Source organism: Nerophis ophidion, linkage group LG18 (genome assembly GCF_033978795.1).
Source record: "Nerophis ophidion isolate RoL-2023_Sa linkage group LG18, RoL_Noph_v1.0, whole genome shotgun sequence".
Lineage (NCBI taxonomy): Eukaryota > Metazoa > Chordata > Actinopteri > Syngnathiformes > Syngnathidae > Nerophis > Nerophis ophidion.
In genome coordinates this window covers 18,161,840-18,173,997 of record NC_084628.1, presented here as the reverse complement: position 1 = coordinate 18,173,997, position 12,158 = coordinate 18,161,840, and positions in this window count along the sequence as shown.

Genomic DNA, 12,158 nt, shown 5'->3' with positions numbered 1-12,158 from the left:
GTGAATTCCTGGGCAGCATGGAGGAACAGGGGTTAGTGCATGTGCCTCACAATACTGAGTAGTCCTGGGTTCAATCCCGGGCTCGGCTCTTTCTGTGTGGAGTTTGCATGTTCTCCCCGTGACTGCGTGGGTTCCCTCCAGGTACTCCGGCTTCCTCCCACCTCCAAAAACATGCAACTGCGGATAGGTTGATTGGCAACACTAAATGGTCCCTAGTGTGTGAATGAGAGTGTGAATGTTGTCTGTCTATCTGTGTTGGCCCTGTGATGAGCTGGGGACTTGTCCAGTGTGTACCCCGCCTTCCGCACGAATGCAGCTGAGATAGGCTCCAGCACCCCCTGCGAACCCAAAAGGGACAAGCTGGAGAAAATGAATGGATGGATGGATGGTATACTGGTACTGTGCTGATAAAGTACAGCGGTAGTAACAAAATAAAAACGGAAATATACCGGTCCTTTTTTTTTTATCCAGGCGTAATTGCGCGCCGTCGTCACGTTGGCTTAAATTTTTTTTAATTTGAAGAGATAAACATTGTAGCGCCGCTCTGCAAAAGGTGCTTAGTTAGCGGCTGACAACCATCAGCAGTCAGTAGTAGTAGTAGTAATAGTCATTTTATTTCAGACCCAAGGGGATCGATATCAAATAAGAAAAAACACACACCGATTAAACACAAATAAAATAAATACAAGCTAAAATTAAAAAAATAAAATCTTGTATAAAAAAATAATTATAAAAAAAAGTAGTGTTTTCGCTACTTCTAAATAACTAATCTTTGCTGTCATGGCGACAAATAAAGTCAGTTTCTTACAAGTATCATCCCTGCAGGACGAGGAATAGCTAAACATGCTTCACCACACGCCGCCAACAGCAACCAAGCGCTCCTGAATGTAAACAAATGCTATGGATGAGTCTACACAGACACAGAGTGTAATGATACAGAGTACAAGAGCCGTACATTGTCGATACTACAATGATTACATCAATATTTCTTAATTTCACAAAAAAAAAAAAAAGTTTTTTTTATTGTTTATAAATCCATGAAATATGTCCCCGGACACTGGAGAACATAATTATGACCAATGTATAATCCTGTAATTACTTGGTATTGGATTGATACCAAAATGTGTAGTATCACCCAAAACTTATGTAAAGTATCCAAACCACAGACAAATAAGTGATTATTACATTTGAACACAAGTGTAGATAGAACATGTTTAAAACAGAAAGTGAGCAGATCCATCCATCCATCCATTTCCTACCGCTTATTCCCTTTTTGGGGTCGCGGGGGGCGCCGGCGCTTAGTAAATGAACAAGTAGATTAATAATTCATTTTCTACCGCTTGTCCCTCATAATTTTGACAAAATATTAGAAAAATAAATGACGCAATATGTTACTGCATACGTCAGCAGCATTATTAGGAGCCTTTGTTTGCTTACTTACTACTAAAAAACATATTTGTCTTGTATGTTTATTATCTTATTTAATGACAAAATGATTATCTGATTGCAATAAGAAATGTAAAGTATCTGTAAAAATAAAAGCAGCAATGAAATTTTGTCCATCCATCCATTTCCTACCGCTTATTCCCTTTCGGGGTCGCGGGGGGCGCTGGCGCCTATCTCAGCTACAATCGGGCGGAAGGCGGGGTACACCCTGGACAAGTCGCCACCTCATCGCAGGGCCAACACAGATAGACAGACAACATTCACACTCACATTCACACACTAGGGCCAATTTAGTGTTGCCAATCAACCTATCCCCAGGTGCATGTCTTTGGAAGTGGGAGGAAGCCGGAGTACCCGGAGGGAACCCACGCATTCACGGAGAGAACATGCAAACTCCACACAGAAAGATCCCGAGGCTGGATTTGAACCCAGGACTGCAGGACCTTCGTATTGTGAGGCAGACGCACTAATCCCTCTGCCACCGTGAAGCCCTGCAACTTTGTCTATTCCCCTTTTATTTTAAAAAGTGTCAAAATACATTTTGGTATTGGGACAACCCTACATTTGATGCCAGTTTTATGATTAACTACATTCCTCTATAAAATAGCTAAACAAAATAAAACTTGAAAGAAAACGGTTCAGCAAAATTCTACCCAAACATTTTTTTTTTTTAAAAAGTCAAAGGCAACAGGAGAAGTATCCCACACTTTTCTTTTCTAAAGTAAACCTGCACAACAGATATGATCAACAATAGGTATTGCTTTAGTGGCTGGACAGGACATATTCAAATAAATAAATACAAATATATCAAAATATATATATTTCTGAATACATTTTTGATGTTTTTGAGAGTTAAATTAGATTGAAAAAAAGACCAAAACTGCTAATAATTGTTTGACACCCCTGATGTTTAGTATAAATATTATTGCCATGTCTTGTGATCATGTTTTGTTTAGTTATGTTCTGTTTTGTTTAGGATTCTATTGCTCCGTTTTTTCACTCCCTTTTTTTGTCGCCACGGTTACTTATTGTGTTCACCTGTCTCTGATTGGTGCCTGCCCGCTCACCTGCTTACCGAGCACTAATCAGAGGCAGTATTTAAGCTTGTAATTGCCAGGCAGTCGGCCTGGCGTCATTGTTTGTTTCATGCTCTGTTCTTGCCACGGTAAGTCATGCTCGTTTTTTCATGCCAAAGTTCATGCTGCTCTTTTCAAGTCAAAGTATAAGGTCTGTTTGTCACCAGTCTGTTTGCAAATGAAGACAAGTAGTGTTATTCAGTTCCAGAGTCAAACTGCAAATGCAGCTATTCTTAGTCATACAAGTATAAAAATAAGTTAGTCACTGTAAAACTAATTCCATTATCATAAAACACTATATTTCATAAAAATGTGACTTCTACCGGATTTTCTATGAAAAATATCAACATTTTATTCAGATTTTTTGCAGTGTAACAATCCCTGCAAGCACTAATCACATGAATAATAACAAATAAACATTACAAGGATTAAATTAGTATTTTGGATCCAGGGCTGTGTTGCAGAGCCTGTTTTGTTCAGGGATAACTATTCTAATCCGGCAGTTGGGTACAACTAAAAAGCAAACACTGGTGTACTTTTTTTCCCCTCTGGTGTGCCTTCCCATGATGCACTTGGCACAGCGTGCCATCCTTTGCTGGACACCTGCCTGATGGTGTTCTCTACGTCCTGTGGGACTGTCTGATCTTTCCCAAAATGTTAATCCACTTCCTCAGCCAACGTTGTTTGGAAACATTTCACTGTTTACCTCCCTGAAGACAAAATCAATGCATGCTTTTTTTCCGCCTTCCTCCCTTTGATATCTTGTTTTCTTGCCTGCTCAGGATTTCTGATGGCTAATAGGGGTGAAACGGTGCATGTACTTGTAATCAAATTTTTCGGTACAGTACAGATGTGTACCGATTTCCCACATGAAACACATTGAGTGAGGGACAGGAAGTGCAACAGACTCGAAAGCGTCTACTCCAGGGCTGCTCCTGGCTATTTTGAGGAAGTAGTCTTTGCCATTAAAGTAAATGTGCCAGTCTTGTCTTTTGTTGAACCCCACAGTGTTTATACTGACGGTGTTGTACTTATTACTCTCCAGCTTTTTCATTGTAATGTGTGTCATAGTTTTGATTACCAAATTTAGAGTTGTAATCACCACATAAAATTGCTAAAGCTAGCCCAAAATTCTTAAAAAAAAAAATCTAATGACACGTTTTGATCTTTTCCGGGTTTTTTTTTGGCACTTTTGGAGCCTCTAGCAGGAAACCATGTATTGCTCTTCTCAACGAGCAGTGTGTGTGTGTGTGTGTGTGTGTGTGTGTGTATATATATATATATATATATATATATAAATGTGTATAAATGTGTGTATATAGAGTATGTGTTGTGTGTATGTGTGCTACATGTATATATCCATGCATGTATGTATGTATGTATGTATGTATGTATGTATGTATGTATATACGTATGTATGTATATACGTACGTATGTATGTATACACGTACGTATGTATGTATATACGTACGTATGTATGTATATACGTACGTATGTATGTATATACGTACGTACGTATGTATGTATGTACGTATGTATGTACGTGTGTATGTATGTATGTACGTACGTATGTACGTATGTATGTACGTATGTATGTACGTATGTATGTATGTACGTAGGTACGTACGTACGTACGTATGTATGTACGTACGTACGTACGTATGTATGTATGTACGTATGTATGTATGTACGTACGTACGTATGTATGTATGTACGTATGTATGTATGTATGTACGTACGTATGTATGTATATATGTATATACGTACGTATGTATGTATGTATGTATGCATGTATGTACGTATGTATGTATATATGTATATACGTACGTACATATGTATATACGTACGCACGTATGTATGTACGTATGTATGTATGTACGTATGTATGTATGTATGTATGTACGTATGTATGTATATATGTATATATGTATATACGTACGTACGTACGTATGTATGTATGTATGTATGTATATATGTACGTATGTATGTATATATGTACATACGTACATATATGTGTATGTATATATGTATGTATGTATGTGTATGTATGTATATATGTACATATGTATGTACATTTATATCTATATGTGTATGTATATATGTGTGTATGTATGTATGTATGTATATATGTACATTTATATCTATATGTGTATGTATATATGTGTATATGTATGCACCTATGTATGTACACATGCATATATATATATATGTACAGTATATGCATACACAGTATATGTACGTTAGGATAAAAAGCTGAAACGGCATATATCTTCACTTCTCCCACCTCAAATTATTTCTGTGGGGACAGGCCCTAAATAATGCTACAAGTTTAAATGCCAACAAAGCAAGAACAAGACTCTCAAAAGCACGGTAGGGCTCCACTTCTCAAAATGCGCTAGCTCGATGCTAATTTAGATTGAATATTACATAGCTTTGCTGGGTCTCTGTTTTATAGCTTCATTGGCAAAATGGCTCCTTGGTCCCTCGCTGTGTGCCCTGGGTCAGAGTCATTGCGCAGCTCCTAGTGTGCTTGTTCCCTGAGATTGTGTTTTCTCACCTGGGTCCTCTGCGCTCAGCCTCATATATCTTTACATTACTTGTATCTTGTGTGTGCATGTGGTGGGGGTACAGGGATGTTTGGATGGGCGAGAATGACTGTTTGAGACTGGGGTTATGTAATGAAGGAGGGAGGCACTGTTTTTAAAATGTAAATTATAAGTATAAAGCATTTTGTGCTACATTTTATACGTATGCTATACAAATGACGTTTGATGTGATTTGAAAGACATGCTACCTATTTTACAATTCCAAATTTGGTCATGAAAACTACAAGTCAGATGGATGCACGTTAGAATCAAACAGCTGGTGTGTAATAAGTACACTAAAAAAAAAAAAAAAAGTGTTGATTCTACTTAGCTCAGTCAGGTCATCGTGTTGCTTTGACTGAGTTAAGTTGAGTCAACTTCTAATGTCAAGTACATTACACTTCGAAACATGTGTTGACATTCATTCTGATAGAAGTTATTTTGGAACATATTAGTTGAGATAACTTTAAAATATGTAGGTTCAATATTTATCAAGTTTCTACAATTTTAAGTCAAGTTGGCTCTGCATGGTAAATAGTCTGTACAACTATACCCACTATACATATGTTCATACATGTACACATTTAGTATACATGATCACTTTCAACCATTCACACAAAAAAACCGATACGACTCATAACTTGTTTGTATCGTGTATTGTTCACCGGAAAATATTAAGTTCAACACACCTATGTTTATTTTATTTTTTTTAGATTTGTAAGGTTTATGTTACGGTCTTAAAAAAGGAATCCAATTGCGGATTAGTAAAAAGTCTATTTAATAACAAAAAATCTTTGGCGAAAATAAGAGTAACAAAAAATTCAGCTCCAGGAAGATAGGGTCAAAAGTCTCTTCAGCATCTGAGGAAATACAAAAAATAGGAATAAAAAAAAAGGTTCAGGACAAAGGTCAAAATGATAGCGTTCAGGTTAGAGTGTACCACAGGCAACAGACGAACTGGCACTGGCTGGGTGGAGATCCAGGGGTTAAGTCAGGTCGTTGATTAAGTGCAGGTGGGCTTGGATGGCTGACCGCACACCTGCAACTGACGACCAGGGAGAGACTTGCAGACACAAGAGGGGAAAAAAAAAAGACAGGAGAACCGCCCTCATGACATCACCCCCCCTCCAGTGGGAGCCACCCGGCGACCGCCAGGCTTCTCAGGATTGCGACGATGGAAATCCCGAACCATCCCAGGGTCCAGGATGGCAGAGCGTGGGATCCAGGATCGCTCCTCCTGGCCATACCCTTCCCAATCCACCAGGTATTGCAGACCCCGACCGCGTCTGCGCACATCGAGCAGTCGGCGAACAGTGTAGGCAGGCGCGTCAATGATCCGAGGGGGCGGAGGGGGGTTGGCTGGAGGGCACTTAGTGCTGACGGTCATCGGTTTGAGCTGGGAAACATGAAAAACAGGATGTGTCCTCAGAAGAGGGCAGCTTTAGACGGATTGATTGATTGATTGATTGATACTTTTATTAGTAGATTGCACAGTTCAGTACATATTCCGTACAATTGACCACTAAATGGTAACACCCGAATAAGTTTTTCAACTTGTTTAAGTCGGGGTCCACGTTAATCAATTCATGGTACAAATATATACTATCAACATAATACAGTCATCACACAAGTTAATCATCATAGTATGTACATTGAATTATTTACATTATTTACAATCCGGGGGGTGGAATGAGGAGCTTTGGTTGATATCAGAACTTCAGTCATCAACAATTGCATCAACAGAGAAATGTGGACATTGAAACAGTGTAGGTGTGACTTAGTAGAATATGTACAGCCAACAGAGAACATAGTGAGTTCACATAGCATAAGAACAAGTATATACATTAGAAGTACATTTGAGTTGTTTATAATCCGGGGAGATGGGATGTGAATGGAGGAAGGTATTAGTAAAGTGTTGAAGTTGCCTGGAGGTGTTGTTTTAGAGCGGTTTTGAAGGAATATAGAGATGCACTTACTTTTATACCTGTTGGGAGTGCATTCCACATTGATGTGGCATAGAAAGAGAATGAGTTAAGACCTTTGTTAGATCGAAATCTGGGTTTAACGTGGTTTGTGGAGCTCCCCCTGGTGTTGTGGTTATGGCGGTCATTTACGTTAAGGAAGTAATTTGACATGTACTTCGGTATCAAGGAGGTGTAGCGGATTTTATAGACTAGGCTCAGTGCAAGTTGTTTTACTCTGTCCTCCACCCTGAGCCAGCCCACTTTGGAGAAGTGGGTTGGATTGAGGTGTGATCTGGGGTGGAGGTCTAAAAGTAACCGGATTAGTTTATTCTGGGATGTTTGGAGTCTAGATTTGAGGGTTCTGGAGGTGCTGGGGTACCAGGAGGTGCAAGCGTAATTGAAGAAGGGTTGAATGAGAGTTCCCGCTAGAATCCTCAAGGTGCTTTTGTTGACCAGAGAGGACATTCTGTAGAGGAATCTCGTTCTTTGGTTGACCTTTTTGATCACCTTGTTGCCATTTTATCACAGGAAAGATTAGCCTCTAGAATGGAACCTAGGTAGGTGATCTCATCCTTCCTGGTGATAACAATGTCACCCACTTTTATAGTGAAGTCACTGACCTTCTTAAGTTTGATATGGGACCCAAATAGGATGGATTCCGTTTTACCTAAGTGTATGGATAGCTTGTTGTCAGCGAGCCAGGTGCAAATATTGAGGAGTTCAGCAATGAGGATTTGTTCCACCTGTGACTTGTCCTTGCCGGATACCAGCAGGGCCGAGTCATCCACAAACAGGAACAATTCACAGTGGCATGCTGATGGCATGTCATTCACGTATATTAGGAACAGTAAAGGTCCTAGTATACTGCCTTGGGGGACTCCACAGCTTACTGAGAGGGGAGGGGACATGGTGCCGTTCGCCTCTACCACCTGTTTCCTCCCCTCCAAGTAAGATTGCATCCAGCTTGATGAGGTTTCGTCGAATCCGATTGCTCGGAGCTTATCCAACAGTATAGCGTGGTTAACGGTTGTAGGGTTGACAATAACGTCGACAGGAAAAGGACCAATAAAACGTGGAGACAGTTTACGAGCCTCAGTCTTTAGGGGGATGTTCCGGGATGATAACCAGACCAATTGTCCTGGTTGATAGGCTGGAGCAGGAACTCTGCGACGATCGGCCACCATCTTGTTGCGTTCGGCCGTACGTAAGAGGGCAGCTCGTGTGTCCTTCCATATCTTCTTACATCGACGCAGATGATGTTGGACGGATGGCATAGCCAACTCCTGTTCCTGCTCCGGGAGAAAAGTGGTGGTTGATAGCCAACAGAGGCTTCAAAGGGGGTTAATCCAGTAGCAGAACTCAATTGTGAATTATGGGCATACTCGACCCAGGAAAGATGGGTGCTCCATTGGGTTGGGTTGTCTGCTGCCACGCATCTTAGTGTGGTTTCCAACGCCTGGTTTGTCCGCTCTGTCTGGCCATTAGTTTGGGGGTGAAAACCAGAAGAAAGACTGTAGCTCCAATTGACTTACAGAACAGCCGCCATACTTGAGAGGGGAACTGAGGTCCACGGTCTGAGACAATGTCCATAGGCAGTCCATGTAAACGAAAGACATGATTTACAAGGAGATTTGCAGTTTCTAAAGCTGTCGGTAGTTTGGGTAGAGCCACAAAATGACAGGCCTTGGAAAAACGGTCAATTATGGTGAGTATTACTGTATTACCTTGGGAGAGGGGCAGTCCTGTGACAAAGTCCATAGAAATATGAGAACATGGTCGAGAGGGTACAGGGAGCGGCTGGAGAAGTGCAGAGGGTGGACGGTGTGAAGACTTGTTTTGGGCGCAGACAGAGCAGGCAAGGACATACTTCCGTGTGTCAGCATCCATTGAAGGCCACCAAAACCTACGTTTGAGCAGGTTGAGTGTGTGAGTGACTCCAGGGTGGCAGGAAAATCGAGCAGTGTGGATCCATTGCAACACTTGAGAACGGACAGAGTTAGGCACATAGAGGCGGTTATTGGGTCCATTACCTGGATCAGGATATGTGCGTTGAGCCTCCTTGACCTTTGCTTAGATTTCCCAAGTAACAGCTGCCACAATGCGAGTGGAAGGGAGAATGGTCACTGGGTCAGAGGGGGTGTCAGAGCAGGTGAATTGGCGAGAGAGGGCATCTGCCTTAGTGTTCCTGGAGCCTGGCCGATAAGTCAGGACAAAATCGAATCTGCTGAAAAACAATGCCCACCGGGCTTGGCGTGAATTGAGTCTTTTGGCAGTTTGAATGTAGGAAAGATTTTTATGGTCAGTCCAGACGATAAATTGCTTTTCAGCTCCTTCAAGCCAGTGTCTCCATTCCTCTAGTGCCAATTTGATTGCCAAAAGCTCCCGATTCCCTACATCATAATTCCTTTCAGTCTATGATAAACGATGAGAATAGAAAGCGCATAGGTGGAGCTTGTCATCAGAGCTAGACCGTTGAGATAACACTGCCTCGACTCCAGAGTCAGAGGCATGCACCTCTACAATGAACTGACGAGTTTGGTCCGGTTGCATTAAAATTGGTGCGGTAGTGAAAAAGTCCTTTAGTTTTCTGAATGCCGACTCAGCCTCCTCAGTCCAAGAAAAGGGAGTTGATGATGATGTTGGACGGCAAAGGGGTTGGGCAATTGAGCTGAAGTTGCGGATAAAGCGCCGATAAAAATTTGCAAAACACAGGAACTGTTGGAGCTTCCGACGACTTGTTGGCTGTGGCCATTCTAAAACTGCCTTTATTTTTTGGGGGTCGGGTCTCACTTGTCCAGCCTCAATAATAAACCCCAAAAAGGACACAGAGTCACGGTGAAAATCACATTTCTCCGCCTTGACATACAATTTGTTCTCCAAAAGTCTTTGTAAAACTAGACGGACGTGTTTGATATGTTCAGCTGGGGACTGGGAGACAATTAGAATATCGTCGAGATAAACGAAAACAAAATGGTTTAGAAAGTCTCTCAAAACATCATTAAGTGCTTGAAAAACGGCTGGGGCGTTAGTAAGACCAAAAGGCATGACCAGATATTCAAAATGTCCTATGGGGGTGTTAAAAGCTGTCTTCCACTCGTCCCCTTCTCTAATATGTACAAGGTGGTAAGCATTGCGCAGATCTAACTTTGTGAAAATGACAGATCCCTGTAATGGATCAAAAGCTGCAGTAAGCAAAGATAGTGGATATTTATTTTTGATAGTAATGTTATTCAGGCCACGTTAATCTATACAGGGACGTAAGGATTTATCTTTCTTTTCAACAAAAAAAAAATCCCGCACCGATAGGGGAAGAAGATTGACGGATCAAGCCTGCTGATAAGGATTCATTTAGATATTTTTCCATCGCTTCTCTCTCTGGGCGTGACAAATTGAACAAGCAGCAAGAGGGCAAGGTGGCACCAGGAAGGAGCTCGATTGCGCAATCATACGGACGATGAGGAGGAAGAGATAAGGCTTTATCTTTACTGAAAACCTCTGCCAGATCATGATAACAAGTAGGGATGTTCGAAAGATCGGAGATTTCCAGAGGATCAGACGGTGCACCCTTAATGGGCACCAAGCCAGAGCGAAGGCAATTATTATGACAATCTTCACTCCAACCTGTGATTCTACCATGTAGCCAATCAATGGTGGGATTGTGTAAACGTAACCAAGGATGTCCCAGCACAAGTGTGTGAGGAGAAGATATTAACTTAAACTGAATCTCTTCATGGTGGTTTCCAGAGAGGCAAAGTGTAAGCGGGACAGTACAGTGAGTAATATTAGCCAAGAGTTGCCCATTTAAAGTGTTAGCTTTAATGGGGGCTTTAAGTGCCTGAACAGGGATGTTGGAATGTTTAACTAGGGCAAAATCTAAAAAGTTATCCTCCGCACCAGAATCGATCAAAGCCGACAGGGGTAGGGAAACTTGACCAAAACTAAGGGTAGCCGGAAGTAACAACCTGGGACTAGATAATATGTCAGGACGACTCACCAATACTCCCAGGACTATTGGTGAGTCCGGTCTTTTGGCGTAACTGGACAAGAAGAAATTAGATTACCCGATTTCCCGCAATATAGGCACTGACCTAGCCTCATGCGTTGCTGCCGTTCCTCAAGGGTCATGTGTGCTCTGCCCAACTACATGGGTTCTTCAGTATCTGCAGGAGGGCTAGGACGGGGAATTTCTGCGGTGTCAATTGCTTGCCTGAGAATAGTTTGAGGGATTTTAGGTCGACCAAGCTTTTCCCGGCGGCGCTCACGTAAACGGTTGTCTATACGAATAACCAATGAGATGAGTGAACTCAAATTTGTTTCTTCGTCTCTGCAAGCCAAATCATCCTTTATTTGTTCGTTAAGACCCTTACAAAAAATTTCAATAAGCGCCTTGTCGTTCCATCCTGAATCTGCTGCCAAGGTTTGAAATTCTACAGAGTAATCTGCAGCACTACGACATCCCAGTTGCAGAGTTAGGAGACGCTTAGCTGCACTGCCAGCATCATTTGGGTGGTTAAACACTTGCCGGAACCGCTCAATAAAGTCACTAAATCTTCTGAGTGCCAGTGAGTTCTTGGAGTCTTCTGCCTCTGCCCATGTTAAGGCCCTGCCACGCAGTAACCCAACCATAAACAAAAATTTTGACTTATCTGTGGAAAAGGTCGTAGGTCTGAGTAGAAAAACATTGGAGCACTGCAGAAGAAAGCCTCGACAGCTGCTCAGGTTCCCATTAAAAGGTTCAGGGTTTGGCACGGGAACTTCAGGAGTAGTGGCAGAGGCGTGTGGTGTGGCAGGGGTCATTGGTGACTGGGCCGAGGCTGTGGGTGAGAGTTGATTAGTCAAAATCGATATCTGATTCATTAATTGAGTCATCTGTGAGACTAGATCCTGATTTCCTTGGACAAGATGGCGTAGTGTCTGCTCAGGCTGGCCAAGAAGGACTCCTTGCTGCGAAACGGCTTCCCTGATTGCCGCGGGTGTGTCCTCATCAAGGGGAACATCCGCTGGATTCATGCTGGCCAGTTCGTTCTGTTACGGTCTCAAAAAGGAATCCAATTGCGGATTAGTAAAAAGTCTATTTAATAACAAAA